Here is a 21944-nt window from a genome sequence, read left to right on the forward strand (position 1 = left end):
AGCAAAGTAACTGATGATGGTCGAAGTAGAGAGGATATAAAATGTAGGCTGGCAATGGCAAGGAAAGCGTTTCTGAAGAAGAGAAATTTGTTAACATCCAGTATTGATTTAAGTGTCAGGAAGTCATTTCTGAAAGTATTCGTATGGAGTGTAGCCATGTATGGAAGTGAAACATGGACGATAAATAGTTTGGACAAGAAGAGAATAGAAGCTTTCGAAATGTGGTGCTACAGAAGAATGCTGAAGATTAGATGGGTAGATCACATAACTAATGAGGAAGTATTGAATAGGATTGGGGAGAAGAGAAGTTTGTGGCACAACTTGACCAGAAGAAGGGATCGGTTGGTAGGACATGTTCTGAGGCATCAAGGGATCACCAATTTAGTATTGGAGGGCAGCGTGGAGGGTAAAAATCGTAGAGGGAGACCAAGAGATGAATACACTAAGCAGATTCAGAAGGATGTAGGTTGCAGTAGGTACTGGGAGATGAAAAAGCTTGCACAGGATAGAGTAGCATGGAGAGCTGCATCAAACCAGTCTCAGGACTGAAGACCACAACAACAACAACCCCTCTCATCATGCCTGTTAGGCTGTCTATACAATGATGATGTCCTACCAGTGTTGCTGTTGTTGTGGGCTTCAGTCCAAAGATGGTTTGATGCAGCTCTTCCTGCTATTCTGTCCCGTGCAAGCCTTTTCATCTCCGAGTAACTACTCCAACCATCTCTCTGAATCTGCTTACTGTAGTCATCTCTTGGTCTCCCTTTACGATTTTTACCCCCTTACTCTTTTCTCCAGTACTAAATTGGTGATCCCTTGATGCCTCAGAATATGTCCTCCCAACTGAACCCCTCTTTTAGTCAGGTTGTATCACAAATTTCTCTTCACCCGAAATCTATTCAGTACCTCCTCACGAGTCATGTAGTCTACCCATCTGATCTTCAGCGCCCTTCTGTAGCACCGCATTTCAGAACCTTCTATTCTCTTCCTGTCTAAACTAGTTATTGTCCATGATTCACTTCCGTATATGGCTACACTACTCCAAACAAATACTTTCAGAAAGGACATCCTGAAACTTCAATCTATACTCGATGTTAACAAATTTCTCTTCTTCAGAAATGCTATTCTTGCCATTTCCAGTTGACATTTTATATCCTCCATACTTCAGCCATCATGCTCTTGCAAGTCCCTTGCTGCCCCTGACAGAATTACAATGTTACTGGCACACCTAAAAGTTTTTATTTCTTCTCCCTGGAGTTTTAACTCTTACTCCAAATTTTTCTTTTGTTTCCTTTACTACTTGCTCAATATACAGACTGTCCCACTCCCTTCTCAACTGCTGCTTCCCTTTCATGCACATCAGTTCTTATAACTACCAACTGGTGTCTGTACAAATTGTAAATAGTCTTTCGCTCCCTGTATTTTACCCCTGCCACCTTTAGAATTTGTAAGAGAGTATCCCAGTCAACATTGTCAAAAGCTTTCTCTAAGTCTATAAATGCTATAAACTTAATTCGTCTTTCCTTAACCTGTCTCCTATGAGAAGTCGTACGGTCAGTATTGCCTCGCATGTTCCTACATTTCTCCAGAATCCAAACTGATCATCCCCAAGGTTGGCCTCTACCAGTATTTCCATTCTTCTGTAAAGGATTTGTGTTAGTGAGTTATTAAACTGATAGTTCAGTAATTTTCACACCTGTCAGCACCTGTTTTCTTCGGAACTGGGATTATTATATTCTTCTTAAAGTCTGAGGGTATTTCACTTGTCTCATACATCTTGCTCACCAAATGGAAGAATTTTGTCATGGCTGGCTCTCCCAAGGCTATCGGTAGTTCTAACAGAATGTTATCTACTCCTGGGGAGCTGTTTTGACTTTCAGTACTTAGTCAAATTCTTCACGCAATATCATACAGCCCCTTTCATCTTCCTCTACATCCTCTTCCCTTTCCACAATATTGCCCTCAAGTATATCTTCCTTGTACAGACCCTCTATACATTCCTTCCAAGTTTCTAATTTCCCTTCTTTGCTTAGGACTGGTATTCCATCTTTTCTCCAAAGATCTCTTTCATTTTCATATACGCAGTATGTATGTTACCCCTAGTGATACATGCCTCTATATCCTTACTTTTGTCTTCTACGCCTTCCTGCTTAGCCATTTTGCATTTCCTGTCAATCTCATTTTTAAGATGTTTGTATTTCCTTTTGGCTGTTTCATTCATTGCATTTTTATATTTTCTCCTTTCAGCAATTAAATTCAATACCTTTTGTGTTACCCAAGGACTTTTACTAGCCCTCATCTTTTTACCTACTCAATCCTCTGCTGTCTTCACTATTTCATTTCTTAAAACTACCCATTCTTCTTCTATTGTATTTCTTTTTCCTGTTTTCGTCAATCGTTTCCTGATGCTCCCTCTGAAACCCTCTACAACCTCTGGTCCTTTCAGTTTATCCAGGTCCCATCTCTTTGAATTCCTACCTTTTTGCAGTTTCTTCAGTTTTAATCCTGAGTTCCTACCAATAGCAGCCAGAAAAATGTCATCCGGTAGTCTCAATTCCTTAAGACGAGCACGAGAAAGCTCTCTTTTATAAGTGAATACGCCACTGGTTTTTGATGGCGTTCAGCTACCTGAAAACATCAGAAGATCACAAAGGAGATCCCAGAGAGAGGTCGAAACTCAGGTGGTGTGACAAGAAACTGAAGGACGACATCACGTGGCCAAGGAAGTCTGTAGAGTTACACATAATTCCCATCACCAAGAGTGTAAATGGTCGGTCACAGTCTTCTTTGACTGGTAGAATGACAACGGAAGTGATTCCGTTTCGTCACAGTAAAACCACATTATATGAGATATGAGAGGGAACATACTGTGTACACATCGCACTAGCACTGCGGGACAAACAAGCTCGCTACACGTGCACACGGTATGAGTACTGGCGATGGACAGAGTTTTGAAAGGTGTCACTGTAGACAGCCGGTGGAGGCGTGGGTATCCAGGAGTGTGGGACATTCGGGCGTGGCAGTGGCTCAGTGTCGGATCGAAGGGAAACGCGAGGAAAATCAAACGTACCCTCGACATTTTATTCGGTAGAGTCTCGCCGCACCTAGCGAGAAATGTGCTACCGGGTACTTGGCATATCGTAGCTCCCCGACACCTGAAGCTGCTGTCCCGGGGAGGCCGACTGCCTCTGACGATCCAGCCAGAGGCCAGGTTTCCAAATAGCAATCCGGTGAGCGAATTTCTGTCGACACAACACAGATACCCGCCTCTTCAAGATTGGCGTCGCACCTGGGATGTGTGGACTGCTGACGAGGAGTGTCATGTCGTCACTTCTGACAGTGAATCTTATCTCTGTTCTGCACTACGTCAGAAATTGAAACTTCTTGGCAGTTTAAAACTGTGTGCCAGGCCGAGACTCGAACTCGGGACCTTTGCCTTTCGCGGGCAAGTGCTCTACCGACTGAGCTACCCAAGCACGACTCACGCCCCGTCCTCACAGCTTTACTTCTGCCAGTACCTCGTCTCCTACCTTCCAAACTTTACAGAAGCTCTCCTGCGAACCTTGCAGAACTAGCACTCCTGGAAGAAAGGATATTGCAGAGACATAGCTTAGCCACAGCCTGGGGGATGTGTCCAGAATGAGATTTTCACTCTGCAGCGTAGTGTCCACTGATATGAAACTCTCTGGCAGATTAAAACTGTGTGCCAGGCCGAGACTCGAACTCGGGACCTTTGCCTTTAGCGAGCAAGTGCTCTACCAACTGACCTACCCAAGCACGACTCACGCCCTGCGCTCTCAAGTCCCGAGTTCGGGTCTCGGTTCGGCACACAGTTTTAATCTGCCAGGAAGTTTCATATCAGCGCACACTCCGCTGCAGAGTGAAAATCTCATTCTAGACATCAGGAATTGTTTAACGTAATGTCATACTGTAAAGTACGAAGAAAGATCCACGAGCGTACTGAATATCTTTTAAAATATGCAAGTGGGTGGAATATTTTTTAAAATACCAGAACACAGTAGACTGTTCTGGGTGGCAAATGTTCATAAAAGATATGTACATTATCAGGACTGCCTCAGACAAGTATGACAGGACTGCTCTCGTCCACTATATACGTAAATGATCTGGCAGATAGGGTGAGGAGGAATCTGTGGCTCTCTCCCGACGACGCTACGGTGTCATCGAGTGACGGTAGCTGGATATGAGGTGACATAAATAAAATTTCTAATTAGTGTAATGTGAGGCAGCTCGGTCTAAATGGACAAAAATGTATGTTAATATGGATGAGTAGGAAAAACAAAGCATAATATTTGAATACCGTAACGGTGGTGTGCTGCTCGACACCGTATTCGTATCCATTAAACGTCTAGACATAACGTGAAAGTGCAACATGAAATGGAATGAGCACGTAACATCACTTGTCGGGAAGCTAAATGGTTGACATTGCTTAACAGGGAGATTTTAAGGAAACTGTAGCTCACCTATAAGGCAGATCGCATACAGAATGCTAGACCAAATCTAGAGTCCCGGGGGAGTGTTTGAGATCCCCGTAGAGTCAGATTACAGGAAGACGACGAAGCAAAGCGGGGACGTGCTGCCAGATTTGTAACCAGTAGGTTCAATCGACATGTGCGTGTTACACAAATGCTCTGTGAACTCACACGTGAATCACTGGGGGAAACAAGATATTCTTTTTGTGAAACACATACTAGAAATTTTGCAGGAGCAACATTTGTGACAAGACAGCAGAACTATTCCAGTGCTACCAACATACACGTCACGTAAGAGCCTCAGAAACAGGATAAGGAAAATCTGGACTCGTACAAATCATGCAGACAGTCAGTTTTTCACAGTTCCATTTACGAGTGGAGCGGAAGTCACACGAGGTATCCTCCGCTGTGCACTGTACGGGGACTCGGGGAGTACGTACGGCGGTATCGGAACACGTGTGCTCTCTACGCCCGTAGGTATACGTAGTGCGGACGTGTAATTTTTTTAAGTGACTGTGGAAACGGTCAGCCGCCGACTAGCTGTCGATAAGTAAACACGTGTAGACGGTAGTAGTGGATTTTCTGTTGTCCACAGAATGACAGTAGTAGTGAACAACGTTACTGCATCAGATTTTATTTTAAGCTCGGCAATTCTCAAGTTGAAACGACCCACAAGGTACGACAAGTGTTTGGGGACGGAGCAATAAATACCACACAGATAAAGGAGTGGTGCAATTGCTTCAAAAGTGGTCACTCATCTGCGAAGGGTGAAGCACATTCAGGTAGGCTCTCGACATTCCCAAATCAGGTATTTACTGGTCTTGTAGAGACTCTGGTGATGCAACATATATCAATCACAGAGAACTTGCACATGAGATTAAAATTAGCACCGGGTCCATTCGTTCCATTTTAACACAACATTTGAACCTCACAAAGATCTCAGCAAAATTATTACGGTATATTAATAATTTTTACTTATGGACCGTAAACATACATTTAACATCTTTAGAAAACCAACAGCCACAGACACAATAATACATTCCACATCCAACCACCCCCACAGCTAGAAACTTGCAGCACTAAGACACATGTTACATAGATTAAACAGAATCCCACTGAGCAAGAGAAACTATGAACAAGAAAGGAGTACAATCATACAAATAGCTAGGAACAACAGGTATGACACACATGCGGTACACAAGCTCAATCAAAAAATAAAAACACAAATAAAAAACAAACACAACAGTTCCACAATACAAAAGAACTCACAAGCTGAAAACTTACAAACACACACAATGACAACACACACAGAAAAGAACCAGATGGTACACCATGACCTACACACACAAACTAACACACAGAGTTGCAAATATCCTAAAGAGACAGGGCTTCAAAATAGCATATAAGCCTGGGCAAACCCTTCAATCACACCTAAGCCAGCCAGCTACCAAGAGAGACAAATTCCAACAATCAGGAATATATAAACTTGAATGTCAAAGTTGTGATGCAGTATGCATAGGCATGACATGCCGGAATTTTCAAACAAGATACAAAGAACATATCAGATGTTGGAAGTATGAAACAAACCATTCCACATTTGCAGAGCATTTAAAACACTACAACCATCATTCTACAAACATGGAACAAGAAATGAAAATAATGAGGATAAGCAACCATGACAAACATCTTATACAAATGCATGAAAACTTCCATATCAAGAAAGCCATAGCAGAAAACAAACATGTGATAAATGAACAAACACACATCAGCACAGGCTCCCTACTACACTTAGTAAAGGAAATGATAACATAAAACAAAAAATAATAATAATAAAAAAGAAAACTCTTCCCCACATCATCTGGACACACACACACACACACACACACACACACACACACACACATATATATACACAAACGCACACACAAATGCACTCACGAACAGACCACAGATACTTCAATAGTTACACTCATAAGTTTGGCAATAACATTCGATATTTGGCAAAAACATTTGACAGTCGGCAACAGAAACCAAAACATTGCTTTAAAACAAGCGTTCAGTGCATAGTGTTGTGGAATGGGGAAAAAAAACCGCAAATCGGCGTTCATAAGAAGAAGAACAACACCAAAAATGCAACAGGAGCGTAATATGTAGGAAATTGTCCACGCAACCTGTAAGTGCAGTTCAAAACATTACTACTTAATACGAAATACCAACCACCAGAACTGTTTATAACCTACAGGCACAATGACAAAAATGTAAATAAAATAGCTAACATATGTACATATTTCAGGCCACTGATGATGCCTTGCAGAAAATAAAGGCGAAACGCGTATGGCACTAAAATTGTGTTTTATTCAGTTGCTGTCAGACGGTCCATAAGTAAAAATTATTAATATACCACAATATTACACGCAACTGAGGAAGACAGGACTATAAAAGTTGAAGATCTCAGCAAAATTTATGCCAAAGACGATAACAAATGAGTACGAGCAACTTCGTTCAGAGATCGCACAGGACGTGATGGATACTGTGAAGAGTAATCTCAATTTTCCTAAAACGGTGATTACTGGTGAAGAGTCCCAAGTTTAAGAGTACAGTCCGGAAACAAAATTCCAGTCACTGCAGTGAAAGCACGCATTATCCCCGAGACTCAGGAAAACGGGACAGGTCCCCGGCGACGTGACAGTCCCTCCGACTGTGTGGTCCGTCAGTAGTACACCCTGGACGGCATTAATGTCAGTAAAGAGTGCTACTGAGAAGTTCTGCGTAGCCCTCACGAAGGAGTGAGATGCAAACAGCTGGACTTGTGGGCAGTGGGCAGCCTCACCACAGTAATGTACCATTCACTGTTATTAATTAATTCAGAGTTTTCTGGCCAAATACGACTGGTTACAAACTGTCGTAGAACACTGCTCAAGTGTGTGGGCCCACGCCACACAGAACTAACACGAGATATTACACAAATACAATGAATAGTGCCGAGATACTCATATAATTGTTCGACTAATGGGAGAGTGCCACCAAAATGTTGAAAAACTGCAATTGCAAACTCTGGAATGCAGCAGCAAGGAATGCAACAGAGAATTGTACCACTCAAATCTATATACAAAATTTGATGAACCAGTATTTAATCTAGAGGTACTCTTCTTCTAGAGGTGCTCTTCAGTCCCTCACTTGTTACTCCCGCACTGCACACACGACTGGAATGCGAAGAAAGCGGTATCCTCGTACTGTCAATTTTATCGTTCACTGAACTCGATTTTGTAACGGCCAAAATAAAAGCACGTGAGCTCTCAATTCGAGAATTTTCATTTCACTTCCTCCTCTCCTTCTACGTGCCTAACTTTTTATCAGCAACTGTATTTTGAAATCAAACAAATAAAAGACTATAAAGCTGCAAAGAAAGGTGCCTCGCTTCACTGTGCTGCTATTTGCACATTCATTCTCATTCTCTGCTCAAGTCAGCAAAACTCACAATAGTTCCTAAGCAAAAGGAAGATGGCTAAATCTGCTCTTGTTGAGTAAAGTCAGTTCAGCACTTGACTGAACTGGTTGCTAAAGAGTTATGTGGAGTTCAAAATGTAGATGGGCAAGGAGTGAGAGTGAGATTGAGGAGAAAAGGGGTAGGAGTAGGGGGGAGAGATTGGTGGATGGAAGAAGGGGGGGGAAGGGGGATGAAAAGAGCGAGAGAGCGAGAGAGAGAGAGAGAGAGAGAGAGAGAGAGAGAGAGAGAGAGAGAGAGAGGGGGGGGGGGGGGAGGGGGAAAGGGGGAGAGGGGGGGGGGGAGAGAGGGAGAGGGGGACCATGAGCTCCAGCTATGCATGGCACGTGAGGATAATGGTGCACAGGGAAGGACAGTTTTTTACGTATATCACTAAATCTACCTGCAAAATTATATCACTGTACGACGTACGGTTCAGGAGATATGATGTCATAAGGCTTGAAATGTGTGAAAAACTGGCTTTTGCGTAAAATATTAAGGAGACTATACTCATTCAGTGTTTCACAAAGAGAGTACTTAGCGGCTTCCGACAAGCTGTAAGGATAATTTCAAACTGTTTGTAAACTTTTTCTCACTTACATACTTAATGTCAAATAGTTAACACATTAACTCACTTGTAAAGTAATCAGACATCTGAAGTTGTGTTGGACACGGGTGTTCTATTCTTTAAAGAATTGGGAGTTTACTCGTGTACACTAACACAAGAATAAACACATGATGTTTAGATCTCTAGACAGACAGAAAGGTTATACCTGTTTGTGCATCAATTGTTTTGTTCATTTGTTTTGTTGCTACGCACTCCCTCCCCACTCGCCTCATTATACGCTCATCATTCCAAACAGAAAATGCTCACATAATTAAAGTCGCAAGACGAACGTACACTTCCGTGCATCGAGCTATGTAAAACACAAATATGCAACAGTTGAAATGACACATCTGTTTCTTAGCTCTTGTTAACAATGCACTCCCTACTGTAGAAAACTAATGACATACGGGCTTAGGGATAAAGTTATTTGCTGACATTTTATTTTTATATTTTTTCGATACAGTCACACAAATATTTCAAATGCTCACACAATTGTGTCAAAATAACACAAAAATAAAAGTAGAAATAATATTTCATGCAATAACACTAACAAAAATCACAATACACAAGGCAGTGGGAGTTATTAGCAAATGCTGTTTTTTAGAGCGTCATTTATGTGTACATACCACGATGGCTGAAAGTGTCTTTTGAACGCAGCCTGAGTTATACATTTATACTTACTGCCTGTCTTTTATGTAACTTCAAGACAGCGGTGTAAGATATGATACGTATAAAGTATAAATTATAATAATAATATTGGAGAAGTTGAAAAAGTCAGCCAGCCAGCTGCAAGTGTTTGGCTCATTTTTTCAATCTCTTCAAGCTTACTGTCACACAGTTGCTGAAGTTGTAGTCATGTTTAAAATTTTGTGTGTGTGTGGAGGCATCTTATGCCAGTTTTAATGTGATCTCCTCATCTCAAAAAACAGAAAGTTTTGGCACATCATTGGTAGATTGTGAGGAACAATAGATCACAAAGAGGATGTTTTATCAAATAGTACATCTTTTTTAAAGCACCATTTACAACATACAAACACAAAATGTCCCACTGACAACCTGTAGTTCGTGTCCTGTGAAGCCCGAAGCCTCGAGTTTGCCTAAGAAGTTTTCACATGCAGTTCTGGATGCGGCACGGACTACAGACACTTTGTGACCACTGACACGGTACATCTTACGAAGTAGGAGCAAAAGAAATGCGGACTGTATCTAGGAGCGTCAGGGTTACCCACACCTCGGCACCCGTGCTGCACTCTGTCGACACCTACGAGAAGTGAAACTCTCCGCTCCGAGCATTCGAGACATGAGACGAGGCCACCGCAGATCGATAACGTTACGGCGGAGAGGTTCAGTTATGCATCTTCAGCCCACAGAGATGCTGTGCACCGTGATACAGCAGCGGGCTGCGTGGCAGTCCCAGGCACAGCACAGAGCTGGCATCTACACGCACATTGCTCCCACTCTCAGAACTACTCCCCCCCAATTTTACGCACAGTACGGAATTTGCGCAATTTTCTAATGTTGCTGCTCCCCACCTACATAGTGATATCTGCATGCACATCTACATGACTACTCCACAGTGCACTCTTAGGCCAGTATTACACCATCATACTTCTTTGTTAAGTTGAAATGTCAAATATTTATGTCAAAGAAATTTGACAGTGTTAACAGGGAACCTTGTCAGATCTCGCCTGTCGTTAAATAAAAATGGGTCAAATCTAGGGCCTTGCCGTAGTATTGATAGTAAGAGTCATTTGTCTTCTGTTCACTGCAATGTGAAATGTAACCACTTGGAGCACTGGCGTCGCTATAGCTATTTGATATCTCTGTAGTGTGTGTGTAAACATGGCTTCAAAGTTGGTGTGTTCATTTTTTTTTATTCAATAAACTTGCTTCGAGTTAGGTGGCGGGCACAGTGCATACTACTAATTGTGTGTTGACGGGCAGGTGGAATATGCTGGAGGTGACTTCACGTCCACAATCACAGCTACAGCCATACACCTCTACATATGGAAACATCCTGGTAGCTTTTCAGCAAGCCAGAACAGAGGATGTGGTCACACTCTAAAATAAAAAATTCTTTCTCAGCTTTCCCTTCTACATTGTCTATTTTTGAACTCTGGATGGCAAAAGTTAAAAAAGCAGTTCTTTTGTTTTGTAGTTTTTATTAATTTTGCAGTTGTTGGAACACTAATTCCATTAATGAAATTAATAGTTCTCATTGCCCATATAGTGTACTTAACATTTATTTACCTTCACATATTCACCATTCAGTGCCTTATAAATCGCTTCGCACATTTATGGAATTATTTTGGATAATGTGCTAAACATTATTAACGATAGGAAAGAATCTGTAACAGCAAATGCAAATGCGTTAATCGAGGCTAGTGAAGATGTAGGTCTAAGGATAAGTGAAGACAAAACTAAATACCTGGTTACTACTAGAATGCCAACAGCAGTAGATCAGGAAATGTTAAGAGTTGGAGACATGCAGTTTGAAAAAGTGAACACATTTAAGTATCTAGGCGTCGACATCACTTCGAGAAATGAGATTGAATCCGAAATGAAGAAGAGATTACAGACGGGAAATGTGTGCTGTTTCTCATGGAATAGATTACTTTCATCACGGATATTGTCTAGGACTTTAAAGATTAGAATATACAAAACTATTATTCTACCAGTTATGCTGTATGGGTGTGAGACTTGGTTTTTCACTGTGCAAAATGAAAAGCCGTTTCGAGTATTTGAAAATAAAATTTTGAGGAAAATTTTCGGAGCAATAAGGGATGACATTAGCAGAGAGTGGCTAAAACTGCATAACGAAGAGATTCGTGAACTCTATTGAAGCCCTGACGTAATCAGTATTATTAAATCACGTAGGCTGCGATGGGCGGTTCACGTAGCTCGAATGGATGAGGGCAGGGCAGCGCGCAGAGTACTGGTAGGGCACCTAGAAGGAAAACGTCCTGTGGGGAGACCGAGGTGTAGATGGGAGGACAATGTGAAGGCTGATTTGAGGAGCCTAGGTATTGAAGGTGAATGGAAGGAAATAGCCCAAGACAGGAACAGATGGCGAAAATACGTTGCTGCGGTAATGGACTCTCGAGTCCGGTATGACCAGTAAGTAGGTAAGTAAGTAATGTGCAAAGTGATGTTCGAGTGCTGTGTTGTAAACTAGAGTAGCTTTCTCCTGTATCAAGAAATCACAGGGTCACAATTTGCCTGTCTTCTGTGCATATAGCATTTCTCAAGAGAGTATTCTGTTTTGTAATACGAGAAGCCACTTTACTAAGGTAATACTGAAACACGCTTTCATCCATTCGTAAGTAATTTTGCCGAATGCTTTTACTATCTCAACGTAATACCTATGGCTTCATCTGAGTATGTTTCCTTTTTTCCCAAATACTAACACGATGCAACAAACTGTTGTCCACCGTATTGAAATTTGACAAGAAATATGACGACAGTGTAATACCCATTTTAAGTGCTATGTCAAACAACTTTGTCAAAGAAATTTGATTATATTTCTTTGTCAAAAAAATATGATAGTGTATTACTGGCCTTAAGTCCTCATCAGAGAGTTCACAGAACCACTTTCACACTACTTCTCTACGTTCCCACTTTCAAACACCTACGCTCTGATTTCTCTTATTTTATTACGACAGTCGTTTCTCCCTAAGTAGCTTTGTGTCAACAAAATATTTTTGCATTCGTAATAGATAGTGGGCGAAGTCCTCGTTGCAAAGAGATTGCCTTTGTTTTAGTTACTGAGTCTCTATCTCACTTATCATATCCGTGACACTGTCTCCCATATTTCCCAATAAAACAAATCGAGCTGCACTTCTCTGAAGTTTTTCGATGTCCTACTCCAGAAGAGAACATATGAGCATAGTGTTGGCTTTCACCTCCTGAGTGTTCTGCCAGTAAAACTCAGTCTTTGGTTTATCTTCCCCACTCCATTTTCTATATGTCAGTTTCAAATTAAGATGTTTGTAACTGTAGTCCCCACGTGTTTAGCTGAACTGACAACTTTCCAATTTGTGTGATTTACTGGGTAACAGAAACGGATTGTTTTAGTAGTCGTGTAGATGACTTGACTCTTTTTATCTTTTCGGGTCAACTGTCACTTTTTGCACCACGCAGATGTCTGGTCTAAACGATTTTGTAATTTGTTTCAATCTTCTGGAAATCTTATTAGACAGTAAATGAGAGCACTGGCTGCAAATGATCTACGAGGGTTGCTCAGAACTGTCGTATAAACCTTTCATATAGATTGAGAACAGCAGAGTGCCCGCAACATTTCCTCAAGGAATGTCAGATATCCCTCCTGTATCACTCGACGACATTCCATCAGTTACTAAGAACTGCAACATTTCTGTGAAGAAATGACAAATCCAGTCACACAACTGAGATAGTACACCATAGATACTCACGGGTAAGGCTTACTTTATTTTAATTGTGAGAACTGTGGATATTCCATTAGACCACACCACCAGAGAGCACCCGTAACAGGTGGCGATCACCTCACAGGATAGCTGGAGTATCTTACCACCACATCCTACATTCAGCACTCACTGAACTGCTGCAAACAGCACCACCTGCCACAAGTGGTGACCTCTTTTTGCAGCACAATTCAGTGTCCCTGTGCTAACACTGATTAACTTTCTGTTTTTGGGGACAACAGGACGCATCAAGCATGACAAGTTGCACGGTCAGCACATTTGCCCAGTTTCGTGCTCTCGATCCTTTTTTTTAAAAAAAAAAAAAAAAAAACAAAACTCTTTCGGGATATGTCAAGGGCTTAGTACATTACACCCACTGAGACCACAGCACAGCCGATTGCCAAAGATCGATGCTACGTCTCACTACACGAAATAGGGTTGTGGTGTGCTGATGGCAAGAGACAGTCACTGCTCTAGAAATATCACGTACCTAATGTCAAACACAAGTGCGTCACAATATTACCTGATATAGCAGTTAATAATTTCAGAATCTAATGGGTGTCCCACATGCAGAAAACATACACTGTGCACCGGAAAGAATAAATTCTTTGACAATAATGAAAGCCCGTGTGCGAACTACGTTTCGTCGAAGACAGAGACGGCTGGCGAGATCTGGTAATGCCCTGTGCTAAAAAACATCTGGTCCTCAGAAGTGCCGTTTTGTGTTAACTGCAGTTATTCAATAAACCATCAACACATTTCTGACTTTCTAGTAGCCCTTCGACTTAAGATGACAAATATGTCATCGTATGACTCCCACAAACAATGTTTGGCCTGTAGAGACTGAAGCGTGCTTCTTGTATTAAATTTACACAGACAAAAATTGCTAGACAGTTCCACAAGCCCAGATTTTCACCAACACTGAATGCAAGTACACAATGTTATTTAACAGAAGATTTCAAATTATAATGTCTCCTCGTAAACTGTTGGCGAACGTTGCCCTAAGCCTGTCCTTGTAACAGAAAGCTGATAATTTATTATCTTCACATTTTATATCAAAATAGGCATTTATCTTGTACTGGTAAAAGAATTATAATTAATATAACCTCATATTGCGATGTATGTGTGAATTAAAGCTATGACATCTGAAAACTGATTGTTAAACAGCAAATACATAAATAAATGGTTAACAATTGCACTGTCAAAATCATAGCTGTACTACTATTTTTATTGAAGGTAATCAATTTCAGTCCAACATTGGACCATCTTTGGGTCTGCTGCACCAAAAGGAAAAAACCTGATAACAAGTATATACAATTCTAAGACATAACCATTATGTGTATACATATTATATGTACGTCATTGTTCATTATTACAAGAGACTTAGAATAAGCAGTAGTAACTGTAATAATCAATAACGGTCTACATGTCATGTATATCCACGTGGTTTTTCTATTAGACTTGTACAAACTCGTTATCTGGTTTTCTCCTTTTGGTGCAACAGATGCAATGGTGGTCTGATGTTAGACCAAATGGCTCTAAGCACTATGGGGCTTAACATCTGAGGTCATCAGTCCCATTGACTTAGAGGTACTTAAACCTAAGGACATCACACACATCCAAGCCCGAGGCAGGATTCGAACCTGCGACCGTAGCAGCAGCGCGGTTCTGGACTGAAGTGCCTAGAACCGCTCGGCTACAGTGGCCGGTGATGTTAGACCGAAATTGATTGTCTTTAACATAAAGAGTAGTACAGTGTGTATCTTACAGTGCAGCTCTTAACATTCCTATAAGCTGCTCGGCACCACCTAAACATAATAAATAAATCAAAATAAATGTCAGCCCGAATGCAGACATCCAACTGTCGGCAAGCACTCTCGTGCGATTACAATGTGGTGCTGTCGGTGACTGTGGTAATTTGCCTTCTCACTTTGTGTAATATACTCCCAGGTAGCCAGGCATAAAATCTGTGCTCTGTGATATCACGCAGAAAGCAGTCATACACTGAGAGATCTGGACGACCTAAAACTATTTCGATGACCCAAAAAACTTACTCTTCTACTGTCAACTGAGGATCAACTGCTGTCGTCCACGTACGAGTGTCTCACAATAGTTCTCCTGGCAAATAAAAATGAGCCAAACGTACCATTCTGGAACAGTAGAAAAAAATGTTTCTAGATTCAATCTTATTGGCAATTCCATGTTTCTCAGATCCCCTTATTCTGTTGTTATGACAATTAGGTGTAGAAGGTATATGCCATTAGTAATACTGATCTGTTCTGGCACATACTGTCTTTGCTGTTGTCCAAAAACAAGTTTGGTGCTACTCTATCCTGTGCAGCCTCTTCACCTCTGCAACAAACATACTTCTCAGTCTCTTTCTACAACTTGTACCTCCCACACTTGCCTCTATAACGAGTGAATGATCCTCTCTTTTAGTCAATTTGTGCCACAAAGATTTTTTGACCCAATTTGATTCGTACCCACTCATTAGTCATGCAATCCACTCTTCTAATCTTTAGCATTCGTTTGTAGCAGCACATTTCAAAATGCTTCTATTCTCTTCCGGTTCGGGCCGCTTTGGCACGATGTTAAGCTCCGGATAAATACCTACGGAAAAGACTTCCTGACATTTAGACGTACTTTCAATTTTGTTGACAACCATTTTAAAACTCTTTTCAATTCTCTATCCATTCTGTTTGAGTCCTTTACCACCTCTGACAAAATTATAATGTCATTAGCTAAATGACATCATTTTTTTGGAAATTTATCCTCGGTTTCCTTCAAAGATGCTGTCAAAGTGCAGACCGAATAAGATCGGGTATCAGGTACGACCCCTCCCCCCTCCCCACCATCTGACTCCCTTCTCGACCACTGCTCGCTTTACACATCCTTGTAACTGCCATGTGGTTTCTATATGAATTCTGTGTAACCTTTCACTCCCTGTATTTTATTCTTGCAACACCCAGAATTTTAAAGAATGCATTCCACTCAATATTGTCAAAAGTCTTCTCTTGATCTACTGCCTTTCCATGTGATCTCTTAATATCCATACAAGCGCTTCTCTCTTCTTCAAAGGTGTCTTTAAGTTTTATCTAACAACAAATGCAACATTTACAGCTAAATGACATACATGCCATAAAAATATTCAATTTTCCCATTTGTACAGGCAGTAAGTTCACACATGTTTGTTCAGTCATAATGAAAATGTAGCCTCACGAAAACTGCAACAGTTTATAAGATACCTTCATCAGTCATAACATTATTTTAGCATCTCAATAAACAGATGGAAATAGACAGACTCTCACGGAGAATTGCTCTGCTCTCTCCAATTTTATTTATACTTATATGAATCTGAAGGAAAGTGCTCATGCTTCAGCTTTCAGAGGGTATATGACACAATAATAATAATAATAATAATAATAATTATAAACCTCGAAAAAAATCGTCTTTTCTGATTAGAAGGTTTAGGAGCACTATTAAGTGTAAAATGCTTATAACATATTAAGGCAGCTGTCGGTAGCTGAGTCTGCAGCACTGAAGTCTCGCGATCATAAAGTCACCAGTTTGATTCTCGCTAGTAGCACAATTTTTTTTTTTACTTTTATTTAAATTTTGTTTTTAATAACACCTACAAATGTCAATTAATAAGTATTCAATTAATTTTTTTTAAAAAAAGAGACCTTTTTATTTTTAATAGCTGGTTGTACATAAATATAAGGGGAAATAAAAAAGTTTCCATTCAAAGACTGTGCTGTCCACAACCGGCACGCCAAATGGGAAAGTCACTGAGATCACTGTGGCAATTGTCCCACCAATGCATCTGGCTGAAGACACCCGTTTGGCAAACCACCGTAAATGCCTGCTACACATTCTTATCTGGCAGCAATCGCTGACCCTTCAAGTCCTTTTTAAAGGAACCCGAGGTGTGATAATCACACAGGGAGAGATCGGGACTACAGGGCGAGTGCACGAGTGTCTCCCACTCGATTCAGCATAACTTCTGCAAGACGGCATTTGTGATACGGAGAAGTGAGTTATCGTGAAGCACCGTCACTCTCGTCACGCGCGATTCCACAGCGGTGATTTTTGACGACATTCAACCTTGTCCACATTCCTCATTCTCCGACGGACGCCACCGACGGCTGTTCTTCAGCAGCCGAGACAATAACAACAGCACATCTGTCTAGTCCGGATGCTTTCAGTAATAACGTCAACGTAGTTTGCATTTGCGCATTTACTGTACTTATTTACTGTACTTACAGCGAAAAAACACGAATGTCCTACTAATCTCTCACCCATGTCGGAGGTTTCATACTGGCACCGGCTTCGAGCTACGTTGCGTTCGTGCCCTCAAATGGAAATGCTTTGCTTGCCTCTTGTAACAAAAAATCTGAAGGAAACAGCTAATTGCATATACGTACATCATTCATAGTGTTCAGCTTTTGGGGAAATACTTTTTGACATTTCGAAGTTGAGCACCTAATTTTAATTTACTGCCAATTCTGGCAATTTCCTGCAATTAGTAATTGTTGTGTACATAGTTCCGCGTAGTCAGCGCATACACAACTTTCCCAATAGAGCGCACCCCGCTAAGCACAACAGCACAGACGCAGCGCTCGTCCGTCTCCGCACTACGAGATGGCGCTGCCACAGAGACGGGCCAAATTCTGCTTCCGCCAATCCACGTATTAATATGTAACGCGACCAATGAGATTGCTGCTAACGTAGAACCTTTTCTCCTCGCGGATCACACTTGCGCAGTGATACATGAATGTGCGAGGTATTATAACGATTATACAGACCTCCGATTAGTCAGACTGCATTAGTTTGTGCCAGTCTGTACGAGTTCTACATTTGTCTTTACCAGTCTATAGTCAAGTTTCAGTCTGCGCCTAATAAGATTACCATATTCCTGTACATAGCCATGAAGAGAAATGTATAGACACTTTTGTCAAGTATCAGAGATGAACCATGAACCATGGACCTTGCCGTTGGTGGGGAGACTTGCGTGCCGCAGCGATACAGATAGCCGTACCGTAAGTGCAACCACAACGGAGGGGTATCTGTTGCGAGGCCAGACAAACGTGTGGTTCCTAAAGAGGGGCACCAGCCTTTTCAGTAGTTGCAAGGGCAACAGTCTGGATGATTGACTGATCTGGCCTTGTAACAATAACCAAAACGGCCTTGCTGTGCTGGTACTGCGAACGGCTGAAAGCAAGGGGAAACTACAGCCGTAATTTTTCCCGAGGGCATGCAGCTTTACTGTATGATTACATGATGATGGCGTCCTCTTGGGTAAAATATTCCGGAGGTAAAATAGTCCCCCATTCGGATCTCCGGGCGGGGACTACTCAAGAGGATGTCGTTATCAGGAGAAAGAAAACTGGCGTTCTTCGGATCGGAGCGTGGAATGTCAGATCCCTTAATCGGGCAGGTAGGTTAGAAAATTTAAAAAGGGAAATGGATAGGTTGAAGTTAGATATAGTGGGAATTAGCGAAGTTCGGTGGCAGGAGGAACAAGACTTCTGGTCAGGTGACTACAGGGTTATAAACACAAAATCAAATAGGGGTAATGCAGGAGTAGGTTTAATAATGAATAGGAAAATAGGAACGCGGGTAAGCTACTACAAACAGCATAGTGAACGCATTATTGTGGCCAAGATAGATACGAAGCCCACGCCTACTACAGTAGTACAAGTTTATATGCCAACTAGCTCGGCAGATGACGAAGAAATTGAAGAAATGTATGATGAAATAAAAGAAATTATTCACATTGTGAAGGGAGACGAAAATTTAATAGTCATGGGTGACTGGAATTCGAGTGTAGGAAAAGGGAGAGAAGGAAACATAGTAGGTGAATATGGATTGGGGGACAGAAATGAAAGAGGAAGCCGCCTGGTCGAATTTTGCACAGAGCACAACATAATCATAACTAACACTTGGTTTAAGAATCATGAGAGAAGGTTGTATACATGGAAGAACCCTGGAGATACTAAAAGGTTTCAGATAGATTATATAATGGTAAGACAGAGATTTAGGAACCAGGTTTTAAATTGTAAGACATTTCCAGGGGCAGATGTGGACTCTGACCACAATCTATTGGTTATGACCTGTAGATTAAAACTGAAGAAACTGCAAAAAGGTGGGAATTTAAGGAGATGGGACCTGGATAAACTAAAAGAACCAGAGGTTGTACAAAGATTCAGGGATAGCATAAGGGAGCAATTGACAGGAATGGGGGAAATAAATACAGTAGAAGAAGAATGGGTAGCTCTGAGGGATGAAGTAGTGAACGCAGCAGAGAATCAAGTAGGTAAAAAGACGAGGGCTAACAGAAATCCTTGGGTAACAGAAGAAATATTGAATTTAATTGATGAAAGGAGAAAATATAAAAATGCAGTAAGTGAAACAGGCAAAAAGGAATACAAACGTCACAAAAATGAGATCGACAGGAAGTGCAAAATGGCTAAGCAGGGTTGGCTAGAGGACAAATGTAAGGATGTAGAGGCCTATCTCACTAGGGGTAAGATAGATACCGCCTACAGGAAAATCAAAGAGACCTTTGGAGATAAGAGAACAACTTGTATGAATATCAAGAGCTCAGATGGAAACACAGTTCTAAGCAAAGAAGGGAAAGCAGAAAGGTGGAAGGAGTATATAGAGGGTCTATACAAGGGCGATGTACTTGAGGACAATATTATGGAAATGGAAGAGGATGTAGATGAAGATGAAATGGGAGATATGATACTGCGTGAAGAGTTTGACAGAGCACTGAAAGACCTGAGTCGAAACAAGGCCCCCGGAGTAGACAATATTCCATTGGAACTACTGACGGCCGTGGGAGAGCCAGTCCTGACAAAACTCTACCATCTGGTGAGCAACATGTATGAGACAGGCGAAATATCCTCAGACTTCAAGAAGAATATAATAATTCCAATCCCAAAGAAAGCAGGTGTTGACAGATGTGAAAATTACCGAACTATCAGTTTAATAAGCCACAGCTGCAAAATATTAACACGAATTCTTTACAGACGAATGGAAAAACTAGTAGAAGCCAACCTCGGGGAAGATCAGTTTGGATTCCGTAGAAACACTGGAACACGTGAGGCAATACTGAGCTTACGACTTATCTTAGAAGAAAGATTAAGGAAAGGCAAACCTACATTTCTAGCATTTGTAGACTTAGAGAAAGCTTTTGACAATGTTGACTGGAATACTCTCTTTCAAATTCTAAAGGTGGCAGGGGTAAAATACAGGGAGCGAAAGGCTATTTACAATTTGTACAGAAAGCAGATGGCAGTTATAAGAGTCGAGGGACATGAAAGGGAAGCAGTGGTTGGGAAGGGAGTAAGACAGGGTTGTAGCCTCTCCCCAATGTTGTTCAATCTGTATATTGAGCAAGCAGTAAAGGAAACAAAAGAAAAATTCGGAGTAGGTATTAAAATTCATGGAGAAGAAATAAAAACTTTGAGGTTTGCCGATGACATTGTAATTCTGTCAGAGACAGCAAAGGACTTGGAAGAGCAGTTGAATGGAATGGACAGTGTCTTGAAAGGAGGATATAAGATGAACATCAACAAAAGCAAAACTAGGATAATGGAATGTAGTCTAATTAAGTTGGGTGATGCTGAGGGAATTAGATTAGGAAATGAGGCACTTAAAGTAGTAAAGGAGTTTTGCTATTTGGGGAGCAAAATAACTGATGACAGTCTAAGTAGAGAGGATATAAAATGTAGGCTGGCAATGGCAAGGAAAGCGTTTCTGAAGAAGAGAAATTTGTTAACATCCAGTATTGATTTAAGTGTCAGGAAGTCATTTCTGAAAGTATTCGTATGGAGTGTAGCCATATATGGAAGTGAAACATGGACGATAAATAGTTTGGACAAGAAGAGAATAGAAGCTTTCGAAATGTGGTGCTACAGAAGAATGCTGAAGATTAGATGGGTAGATCACATAACTAATGAGGAAGTATTGAATAGGATTGGGGAGAAGAGAAGTTTGTGGCACAACTTGACCAGAAGAAGGGATCGGTTGGTAGGACATGTTCTGAGGCATCAAGGGATCACCAATTTAGTATTGGAGGGCAGCGTGGAGGGTAAAAATCGTAGAGGGAGACCAAGAGATGAATACACTAAGCAGATTCAGAAGGATGTAGGTTGCAGTAGGTACTGGGAGATGAAAAAGCTTGCACAGGATAGAGTAGCGTGGAGAGCTGCATCAAACCAGTCTCAGGACTGAAGAGGACAACAACAACAACAACATCAGAGATATGTGAGAATAAGATTAACGTACCAATACCAAGGGAACTTCAGATTGTCAATTGTAAATAGCATCCAGAATAAAGTTAAGTAATGTTTATGCTTGTTATTATTTTAATAAATGTGTGTGAAAATTAATCAAGTTCTGTTTAAAGTTGGTCACCGTCAATCTACTACTCTAAGCGTGCAAGTAGCATTTCTATCGTCTGACCTAACAGCAGAAGATAAACACGCCACGATAAGACTACGAGACATAGTGCTGACACTCGCCTACGTCCTTAGAGTGACAAGTAAAATAATCTGACGGTGTGTGTACTGAAGGTCTTAAAGTACGCACACCACAGTAATTAAAAATAAAAATGTGTTTTTTATTATACATTATGATAACATTTTAGTTAACATTACTATTTGTTGATAAATACAGAATTTGGGAAAATTACAGACTGAACCACAGGCTTTACATCACGACACTGCTACGCTAAACACTCAGGTATTGACAGTACATTAACAGGGCAGAGAACTGTCGACGAAGGTTTCTCGGGTCTCCAGTCGGGTGACAGCATCGATATCTTGCAACATTTTGGGAAGTGTCATACTACCAATCTGCTGGCGAAGTCTTCGCCAGAAGACAGGTAGTACGACACTTCCCAAAACGTCACGAGA

The 21944-nt window shown here is 41.2% G+C and overlaps 1 protein-coding gene and 1 non-coding gene across 2 annotated transcripts in view; both read right to left on the reverse strand.

The window, feature by feature from the left end:
* Positions 1–21944, reverse strand: part of LOC126428465 (serine/threonine-protein kinase 11-interacting protein) — a 294026-nt gene that overhangs the window by 94360 nt on the left and 177722 nt on the right. The window lies entirely within an intron of this gene.
* On the reverse strand, positions 3403–3477 carry Trnas-cga (transfer RNA serine (anticodon CGA)). Its single transcript has one exon. It is a non-coding gene; the product is annotated as a tRNA-Ser (tRNA).

Source organism: Schistocerca serialis, chromosome 12 (genome assembly GCF_023864345.2).
Source record: "Schistocerca serialis cubense isolate TAMUIC-IGC-003099 chromosome 12, iqSchSeri2.2, whole genome shotgun sequence".
Classification (NCBI taxonomy): domain Eukaryota; kingdom Metazoa; phylum Arthropoda; class Insecta; order Orthoptera; family Acrididae; genus Schistocerca; species Schistocerca serialis.